The sequence below is a fragment of the Bicyclus anynana genome, chromosome 18 (genome assembly GCF_947172395.1).
Source record: "Bicyclus anynana chromosome 18, ilBicAnyn1.1, whole genome shotgun sequence".
NCBI lineage: Eukaryota > Metazoa > Arthropoda > Insecta > Lepidoptera > Nymphalidae > Bicyclus > Bicyclus anynana.
The window spans coordinates 6,185,689-6,195,688 of NC_069100.1; the positions used below are offsets into that span (position 1 = coordinate 6,185,689).

The following is a 10,000-nucleotide window of genomic DNA, read 5'->3' on the forward strand; positions in this document are numbered from 1 at the left end:
GCCCCTCCCCACTAGATGCCGTCGTGGGCTATGCCATAGCGGCGAGTGGGCATTGACGTCTGCCCCGACAAAGATCCGTCGACCTTCTTCTGCTGCTTGCAGGCTATCCATGACTTTCTCCAGGTGGCAAAGGTGTCCGTCTATGGGGTGTGAGTACTGGAAGTATGCGGAGACAACCGCACACTCCCAGTTACCCACCCGCACAGCGGCGACTGCGCAGTGCTCGTTGGACAAGTGCGGCAAGGCCGCCACACTAAACCGCCGCGATGACACGTATATGGCCGCCATGGCCGAGCTCCCGCTTTGTATTAAGGCCAGCTCTGGCTGCGCCTGGGAGTATTGTTCTTGTACAAGAACAACATCCAGGCGCTGCTCTCTGGCAATGGCCGGCAATTCCTGAGTGGCGAGTCTTGAGCCGTTTAGGTTGAGTTGCCCGATCCTGAGCTCAGCCATAATTTGTGCTTGCGACGGCCCTTTCCTCGGCGTAGCGGCGCGCTGGACATGCTCTTGACGCCGTAGTGTGAGTGGCGGCGTCCGTGCGGCCAAACTTGTGGCAAGTCGCGCACTGGGCTGTAGGCGCCTGGCATTCTGCTTTCTGGTGCCCAGTGGCACCGCACTTGCCGCAGGTCGCCGCTGTGGCCCGGCAGTATTTTTCCGGGTGGCCGTATTGCTGACACTTGTTGCAGCATGTCACCTGGACGTGGTCCAGGGCTTCCACCGACTGCCACCCGATATACAGGTGGCCTTTGTTGACCAGTACATCACGCAAGGCGGGCGAGCACTCTATGACGACGGTGGTGGATCCAGCTCTGCGCCCTCGGCGCTTATACACTTTCCCCTCCTTAGCGACCCTCTCGAGCGACCATTCTGAAGAGGCCCGCAGATTCTGATCGTATAGGGCCGCGAGGACGTCGTTTTCTGCTGGATCCCCGTCGAGGTCTCTCAGGCAGACTCTAGGCGACCTCCTTGTGGGTTCCGTGACACGCAGCGTGGGTGGGACTGCGTTCCGCAGCCTTTCGGCCGCCAAAGGTGAGGTGGTCTGGACGACCACCCCTGCGTTTCCCACCTTGCGGACCCTTGCCACCTGGACGTTTATTTCCGCCGGCTTAATAGACCTCTTAAGCTCGGCCTTGGTTTCTTCCGCGGTCTTGATCTTTCCCGTCTGGTCTCCAGCCGGGTAAAATGCCAGGACAGGTCCACCCTGTCGGATGGGGACCGGTTCAGCCTTCCTGCCCAATCGTAGGGCCGAGGAATAGGAGACTGGTGCTGTCAGGGGAGCGTCTGCAGCGGGAGCCCCTGGTTTAACCTTATGTTGAGCCTCCTTTAATTGTGCCTCTCTCAGTTTGGCCTGCAGCAGCTGTGTCTCCATTTCGCTCAAGCGCAGGGTGAGCGCAGCGACCACCGCGAGGATTTCCTGGGCGCTGCTAGCAATCGTATTTGTTGCCTCCTTGTTTAACCTTGAGGTGTGGCCGGTTACAGCGGCCATCACCTGCTCCAGCTGGCTGTGCACCCGGTCAAGCAGCTCCGCCTTGCTGGCCGAAGCCAGCGATTTAGAAGGGGCGTCATCATCGTCCGTCTCGGGCTCCGTAGTTTCTGGGTCCGGTCGTTCCCTGGGGTGACCCACATGCAGGCCCGCAAGGGGTGGCGCATGGGTCCGCGGCGACGCAGGCGCTGCAGCAGGAAGTGGTGGCGTCACGGTACGAGCCGGGCGACACAAACGAACAGCGTCCAGTGCCCGCCCTCGCTCTTCCGGAGAAGTCAAGGGGCGCTTGACGCCAGTCTTCCGCGCTGGTAATGGGGCATGGTGGGCACGCGGGCTCTTCTTCTTCTGGTGAGCAGCCGGGGTGAAGAAGTCTGACCCACTATCGTCTTCGCTTCGCGCCGATGCAAAACCCGAAGGAGGGGTCCGGGCCAGCGATGTCCGTGGCGCAAAGGGAGAGGCGGCCTGAGCCGCCTCTTCGGGGTTCATGATGGAGAACTCCAAGTCCGGGGCAGAGTTCGTGTATTGATCTTGCAAAAAATCAACAAAGTCCAGGTACACGTAACCTATCCGCTCTAGGACCCGACCGACTCAAGTCGGTCCGACCTACAGCAGTCTGTGCCCCACCGAGTGACAACTGACAGCTGTCAAGTGGCAGGTGTCAGCTATCAAAGTCAATGTGACAACGTCACTTGCCAAGCGCCACCACTGAGTGACAGCTGACAGCTGTCGAGTGGCAGCCGTCAACTGTCAAAGCGTCAATGTCACTTGCCTCGTGTACTTTCTAACCTACAAAACCACGTGCTCGCATGTGCGAAACACGTGGTGGCCTATTCTAACCTAAATCTAACCTACTCTAGTACACGGGAATGCCCTAAAAGAAACCTAATTAAAACAGCACAAATAAATACAAGTTAATAAAAGAGTAAACGTCTTTCCACTGTCTAAGAACGTATGTGTAAAATTATTCTAAACTAACCTAACTTAACTAATGGAGTCCTGTCTCGTAATCCCTGCGCTCCCGAGGGATGAACGTCCAACCAGGGGGTAGGCGGCGTTATCACAGGCACACTAAGCACTTTCACTTTCACGTAATATTAAAATATCCGAGGAAATGAATTTTAAGAGATCGAAAATTCGCGGAGCTCGCGCAAACACGTCCGTTCGCCGCGAGGGACAGCGGGAATCTCGTTAATCCATTCATGCGCGTCACTAATTAGATGACGAGGCATTTGGCTACCTTAAGAGAGTCATAGTTACTCCCGCCGTTTACCCGCGCTTGCTTGAATCTCTTCACGTTGACATTCAGAGCACTGGGCAGAAATCACATTGCGTCAACACCCGCGAGGGCCATCGCAATGCTTTGTTTTAATTAGACAGTCGGATTCCCCTTGTCCGTGCCAGTTCTGAGCTGACCGTTGAACGGCGGTCGTACAGAACCGCGCCGGTCGCGCACGAGACGAAACCGACGCGGCCTTACGGCTAGGAAGATCCGCGGAAGGCCGGAACGCGGGTCCGGATTCCGCCCGAGCGCCCCGAGAGACGCACGAGCATCGACCAGGCCCGGCACCGGCCGCATCCGCTTCCCGTCCAAACCCGACACGCCCCGGTCCTCAGAGCCAATCCTTATTCCGAAGTTACGGATCCAATTTGCCGACTTCCCTTACCTACATTATTCTATCGACTAGAGGCTCTTCACCTTGGAGACCTGCTGCGGATATGGGTACGAACCGGCGCGACATCTCCACGTACATCCCTCACCTGAATTTTCAAGGTCCGCAGAGAGTATCCGGACACCGCCGCAAATGCGGTGCTCTTCGCGTTCCGAACCATATCTCCCTTCTATAGGATTCCATGGAACTCGAACGCTCAGGCAGAAAAGAAAACTCTTCCCGGACCCCTCGGCGGCGTCTTCAGGCCACTTTGGGTTACCCCGTCGAACGCTCGCTTTGAAACGAGGGAACGATTGTTGAAACGGTTCCGCTGCCGGGTTCCGGAATAGGAACCGGATTCCCTTTCGCTCAACGGGCGTTGTTTGTCACAAAAGAAAACACGCCGCATCGACATAAGATCTCTCCTTGAGCTTAGGATCGACTGACTCGCGAGCAACTACTGTTCACGCGAAACCCTTCTCCACGTCAGTCCTCCAGGGCCTCGCTGGAGTATTTGCTACTACCACCAAGATCTGCACCGACGGAGGCTCCAAGCGGGCTCACGCCCAGACCCTTCTGCGCTCTCCGCCGCGCACGTCCTACTCGTTACGGCATAATGACGCGCGTCCGAGGAGCGCGCGTCCCACTTGCCCGTAACGGTATTGTATAGGCAAAACGCTTCAGCGCCATCCATTTTCAGGGCTGGTTGCTTCGGCAGGTGAGTCGTTGCACACTCCTTAGCGGATTCCGACTTCCATGGCCACCGTCCTGCTGTCATGAGCGACCAACGCCTTTCATGGTGTCCCATGAGCGTTTTTTAGGCGCCTTAACACTACGTTTGGTTCATCCCACAGCGCCAGTTCTGCTTACCAAAATTGGCCCACTTGGCACCGTCATCAGATCTCCGGCTTCATCGTTCGAGTAAGCCGGAGCTCTCACCCATTTAAAGTTTGAGAATAGGTTGAGGTCGTTTCGGCCCCAATGCCTCTAATCATTCGCTTTACCGGATGGGACTGTCGCTGTCGACGCCAGCTATCCTGAGGGAAACTTCGGACGGAACCAGCTACTAGATGGTTCGATTAGTCTTTCGCCCCTATACCCAGTTCCGACGATCGATTTGCACGTCAGAATCGCTACGGTCCTCCATCAGGGTTTCCCCTGACTTCGACCTGACCAGGCATAGTTCACCATCTTTCGGGTCCCAGCATCTGTGCTCGGAGCGCGCCTGCATTCACGGATTGGAAACGAGACGCCTCGGGAGTGCGGGAGGCCGACCGGGACCGGCGCTCCATCCTCCCTACGTTCACTTTCGTTGCGCCTTTCAGTTTTGTGACAAAGACAACTCAATGACTCGCACACATGCTAGACTCCTTGGTCCGTGTTTCAAGACGGGTCCTGCGAGTGCCCGAAAATGACTCATCGCAGACTGAGACGCGCACGGTCCGAGACGTCACGGCTGCGACAGCAGCGGCGCCGCGTCGCGGTCCGCGCTCAGGCAGGACCGCGACCTTCAGTGTGTACGGCGCGAGCTTGCGTCGGGCCGGACGCGCGCGAGGCGCGTGCGCGGTTCACTTCTATACCGTCCGACAGCCGGCCGGCCACCGTCGCGGTCCAGCGGAGGGCGCGAGCCCGCCGCTGGGCGAATCGGACGGCGCTCAAGCCGACGTCGAACGGGTCGCGATGCATTACTGAGAGAGAAGTGCACGACGCCGACGGTACTGGACGGACGCGACCCGTGCCGCGCCGCGGCACCCGCGAGGGGGCACGCGCGCGACATCGAGGCGCGCGCCCGCGCGCCGTCGGATGTCGATGAATCTCTCCGTTCGTTCATTCGAGTTTCGCAGGTTTACCCCTGAACGGTTTCACGTACTCTTGAACTCTCTCTTCAAAGTTCTTTTCAACTTTCCCTCACGGTACTTGTTCGCTATCGGTCTCGCGGTAATATTTAGCCTTAGATGGAGTTTACCACCCACTTAGGGCTGCACTCTCAAGCAACCCGACTCTGAGGAGCGTCCCTCTCGCCGCCTCGCTCCGTCGCTACGGGCCTGGCACCCTCTACGGGAAAGCGGCCCCGTTCAAGACGAACTTTGACGGGAGCGGCGACGGCGAGATAGCGGAACCTCCCGAACACCACATCTCCCGCGACCGTTAAAGCCGCGCGATTCAGTGCTGGGCTGATTCGCGTTCGCTCGCCGCTACTGACGAAATCCTGGTTAGTTTCTTTTCCTCCGCTTACTAATATGCTTAAATTCGGCGGGTGATCCTCCCTGATCTGAGGCCAACGATAAAAGTGGAGGCAGACGCGATATCCGTTCGCGCACGCGAGCGCGCTCCCCCGCCGCGAGGCGAGAGGGGCGCGCCGCGAGAGCGCACGGCGCCGCCGCGCGAGTCCGGACGTCGAGTCCGCCTACGCGTGCGCGTCAGCGGCACGCACGTACACGTGCGCGCGTACGTCGCCACAGATTCACCGTAAACGGAAGGGTCGGTGGGACGAGCGCGCACGGACGCACGCACACGCACACACGTGTGATATTTTTGAGCGGACCTGCGGAGCGCGTGCGCCGCCGCCGATCGAGAGACACTCTCGTCGAACGGCGCACGCACGCACTGCACCGGACGCGCCACGTGTCGCACTGTGTGGACAGTGTGGTGTGTGTATTTATGCAGCCGGCCCTCAGACAGGAGTGGTCCTGGATGTTTCTCCACGGACCGAAATGTACGTTCGAAATGTCGATGTTCAAATGTGTCCTGCAGTTCACACTATGACGCGCAGTTAACTGCGTTCTTCATCGACCCGCGAGCCAAGTGATCCACCGTCCAGGGTAATGGTTTTCGTTTTCTCGTTTTTTGTTGTGCACATGCGTTGTCGTTTTGTTGGGTGGTACGAGTGAGCGAGTGAGTGAGTGAGTGAGTGAGTGAGTGAGGTTAGATCGGTGCGTCTCTGACAACACGAGCACGCGCAAACGCAAACATGTGCGTACGCGGTACGTTAATGATCCTTCCGCAGGTTCCCCTACGGAAACCTTGTTACGACTTTTACTTCCTCTAAATGATCAAGTTTGGTCAACTTCCCAGCAACGCCGACGGCCGTGAAGCCACCGCGTGTCGGTCCGAAGACCTCACTAAATCATTCAATCGGTAGTAGCGACGGGCGGTGTGTACAAAGGGCAGGGACTTAATCATCGCGGGCTTATGACCCGCGATTACTAGGAATTCCTCGTTTATGGGGGATAATTGCAAACCCCAATCCCCAGCACGAAGGAGTTTCAACGGGTTGCCCGGGCCTCTAGGCCAGGGAGAACATGCTGATTCCTTCAGTGTAGCGCGCGTGCGGCCCAGGACATCTAAGGGCATCACAGACCTGTTATTGCTCAATCTCGTGCGCCTCGAAGACGCCGGTCCCTCTAAGAAGAACTTTAATACGCCGCCAGTGAGTTGCGCGACCGGAGTCGCGCACACCTAAATGACGACGCCTATTTAGCAGGCTAGAGTCTCGTTCGTTACCGGAATTAACCAGACAAATCGCTCCACCAACTAAGAACGGCCATGCACCACCACCCACCGAATCAAGAAAGAGCTGTTAATCTGTCAATCCTTCCGGTGTCCGGGCCTGGTGAGATTTCCCGTGTTGAGTCAAATTAAGCCGCAGGCTCCACTCCTGGTGGTGCCCTTCCGTCAATTCCTTTAAGTTTCAGCTTTGCAACCATACTCCCCCCGGAGTCCAAAATCTTTGGTTTCCCGGAAGCTGCCCGCCGAGCCATTGTAGTAACGTCGGCGGATCGCTAGATGACATATTTACGGTTAGAACTAGGGCGGTATCTAATCGCCTTCGAACCTCTAACTTTCGTTCTTGATTGATGAAAACACCTTTGGCAAATGCTTTCGCTGATGTTCGTCTTGCGACGATCCAAGAATTTCACCTCTAACGTCGCAATACGAATGCCCCCAGTTATCCCTATTAATCATTACCTCGGAGTTCTGAAAACCAACAAAATAGAACCGAGATCATATTCTATTATTCCATGCACGAAATATTCAAGCGGCATTTTGAGCCCGCTTTGAACACTCTAATTTGTTCAAAGTAAAATTGTCGGCCCATCTCGACACTCAACGAAGAGCACCGCGATAGGATTTTGATATTGAACCGTCGCGTTAACGACGGCTCACCGACGATATGCTCCGCAGACGTGTCAGTATCACCGCGGATGCGGTGCACCGACAGCGCGGCGCACAAATGCAACTACGAGCTTTTTAACCGCAACAATTTTAGTATACGCTATTGGAGCTGGAATTACCGCGGCTGCTGGCACCAGACTTGCCCTCCAATTGTTCCTCGTTAAAATATTTAAAGTGTACTCATTCCGATTACGAGGCCTCGTAAGAGTCCCGTATCGTTATTTTTCGTCACTACCTCCCCGTGCCGGGAGTGGGTAATTTGCGCGCCTGCTGCCTTCCTTGGATGTGGTAGCCGTTTCTCAGGCTCCCTCTCCGGAATCGAACCCTGATTCCCCGTTACCCGTGACAACCATGGTAGTCGCAGAAACTACCATCGAAAGTTGATAAGGCAGACATTTGAAAGATGCGTCGCCGGTACTGGACCGTGCGATCGGCAAAAGTTATCCAGATTCATCAAAATTAACGACTTCGGACGCGAGGCCCTCCGTCGATTGGTTTTGATCTAATAAAAGCACTCGTCCCATCACTGGTCAGAGTTCTGATTGCATGTATTAGCTCTAGAATTACCACAGTTATCCAAGTAACCGAGTAAGATCTAAGGAACCAAAACTGATATATTGAGCCATTCGCGGTATCGCCTTAATACGGCTTGCACTGAGACATGCATGGCTTAATCTTTGAGACAAGCATATAACTACTGGCAGGATCAACCAGGGAGCAGATATTGATATTATTATCTAAGCTCTCTTCCCCCCGCCACACGACCCACAAACACACACCCACACTTCGTCCCCAACCCGGAAGCTCGACGGACACACGTCGCACGCGACAGGCGGGGGAGTGGGTGGTGGTGTGCGTGCGTGGCAGAGGGCCTCTGAAGCACGTGATCGCGCCACGGCTCCGGCGAACGGAGCGCGGCGCGGTGCCCGACATTGTGCAAGAAGAGCGTACACGACGCAATCTCACAGGACACGTCCTCCGACCGCACAGAAAAGTATGCCATTAGACACTCTCGCAGTGCTGTCGTCGGGTCCCAAAGAAACTTGAACGTTCTATGAACGAGACGTACATACCACACACGGCGCTCCACTGCTAGAGTGAAGCCGTAAGTGTTTTAACAGTGACTCTGCGGAAAACCACACGTGGGTCGTCGCCCGGAGTGTGAGAGACCGTCATCCAGACTCTCTGATTGCTCAATCAAGTTGGGAGTACACATTGTTCCAGGGCGACACACGATGCCGCCCCGCACACAGTAAATCAAGCTACCGACACCGTGGTTTGTGAATTTCTCGCCGTACGACGATTATACATACTACACGGGGTGTGGAAAAGCGTCAAACGCGATTCCGTCGGTTGCAACGCCGTTGTTTTTTTTTTTTTTGAACGTACGCGCGCGCACGCACCACGTTGTACATTCGTATATATACATACGTACACACACATATAAATTAATATATTAACATGTACGTACGTACACGTATATATTCAATTCAAACGTATCGCAAAAACACGATAACGCGCGCACACGCACAAAACACGCGCCGTGTCACGTCGACACCCGAGAAGAAAAGCGAGCGCCACCAGACTCTCACACAAGTGGGTGGGGGGCGGTCGCCGCCGCCGCGGTTTGGGGGGGTTTTGGCGGATGGGGAGGTGTTTCGTGAACAACTTTTTCTACACTTTCTACTCGACTAGTTGTTGTTGTTGTTGTTGTTGTTGTTGTTGTTGTTGTTGTTGTTGTTGTTGTTGTTGTTTAGGGTATTTACATTTTTAACCGACTTCAAAAAAAAAAGGAGGAGGTTAAGGTTAACCCAAGTGTTCTTAGTTAGGTGAAATGAAAAAATAAAAAAAAAAAACCAACAACACTACCTGTGAGACGCTATATAGAGTCGAAGTGAAAAAAAACTTTTTTTTTTTTTTTTTACTATTGCAACATGTTATTGTAACGTGCAACCAACAAATATATCTATCGTAACTGAAAAGGTGTGAAATAAATAAATAAATTAAACAAATAAAAAAACCCGACTGCATAAATTATACAAAAACTGAAAAGAAAATAACAAGCTCAGTCCACGTGTGTAGAAAGCAATTAGAAAATTAGAAAATTAGAAAACAGTCGGGACCTATTATTATATTGAATAGAATGATGTTCGTCTACATTTTTTTACAGGTCCCGACTGTTTAAATAATTTATTTATTTACACTGTACGATATGTGAAAGCATGAAATCTAATTTTATGCAACTGGTTACGAAAATAATGAAATTAAATTATCATAATAGTACAGCGGTGTATATCGTAGTATTTAACAAATTAACAAAACTTAACATTAGTTAGTGATAATAATTTAATAGGTTTAACCTTGGTAAGCACAATATTGAACGATTCACCACTATAGTTAAAAACGAAAAAATATGTGAAAAAAAAATCAAGAGCTTTTCAAAGTTTGTATTTTAATTTTTTAATAAAACATGACACTGGATTGGCACCGCCTTCAAACTGATCAGAAGGTAGCATATGGGTAAGATGTTATTTTTATTTTTAAATTTTTAGTGTCAGCACACCTAATGAGTGTGAACACAAATAGAAACGTTATTTTCTTATAATAAGTATCTAAGTCCTATAATCCCAATTTTAATTTTATTTAATTTTACCTTAACTCATATACAAAATTTCACTGCCCCTTTATCCAC

At 53.1% G+C, this 10,000-nt stretch overlaps 2 non-coding genes and 1 pseudogene across 2 annotated transcripts; all 3 read right to left on the reverse strand.

The window, feature by feature from the left end:
• Positions 1-5,413, reverse strand: part of LOC128199086 (large subunit ribosomal RNA) — a 9,437-nt pseudogene extending 4,024 nt beyond the window's left edge.
• Positions 5,414-5,800: 387 nt separating this feature from the next.
• On the reverse strand, positions 5,801-5,957 carry LOC128199059 (5.8S ribosomal RNA). The gene has a single exon (XR_008251761.1). It is a non-coding gene; the product is annotated as a 5.8S ribosomal RNA (ribosomal RNA).
• Positions 5,958-6,122: 165 nt separating this feature from the next.
• Positions 6,123-8,025, reverse strand: LOC128199000 (small subunit ribosomal RNA). Its single transcript, XR_008251703.1, has one exon. It is a non-coding gene; the product is annotated as a small subunit ribosomal RNA (ribosomal RNA).
• Between the last annotated feature and the right edge of the window lie 1,975 nt (positions 8,026-10,000).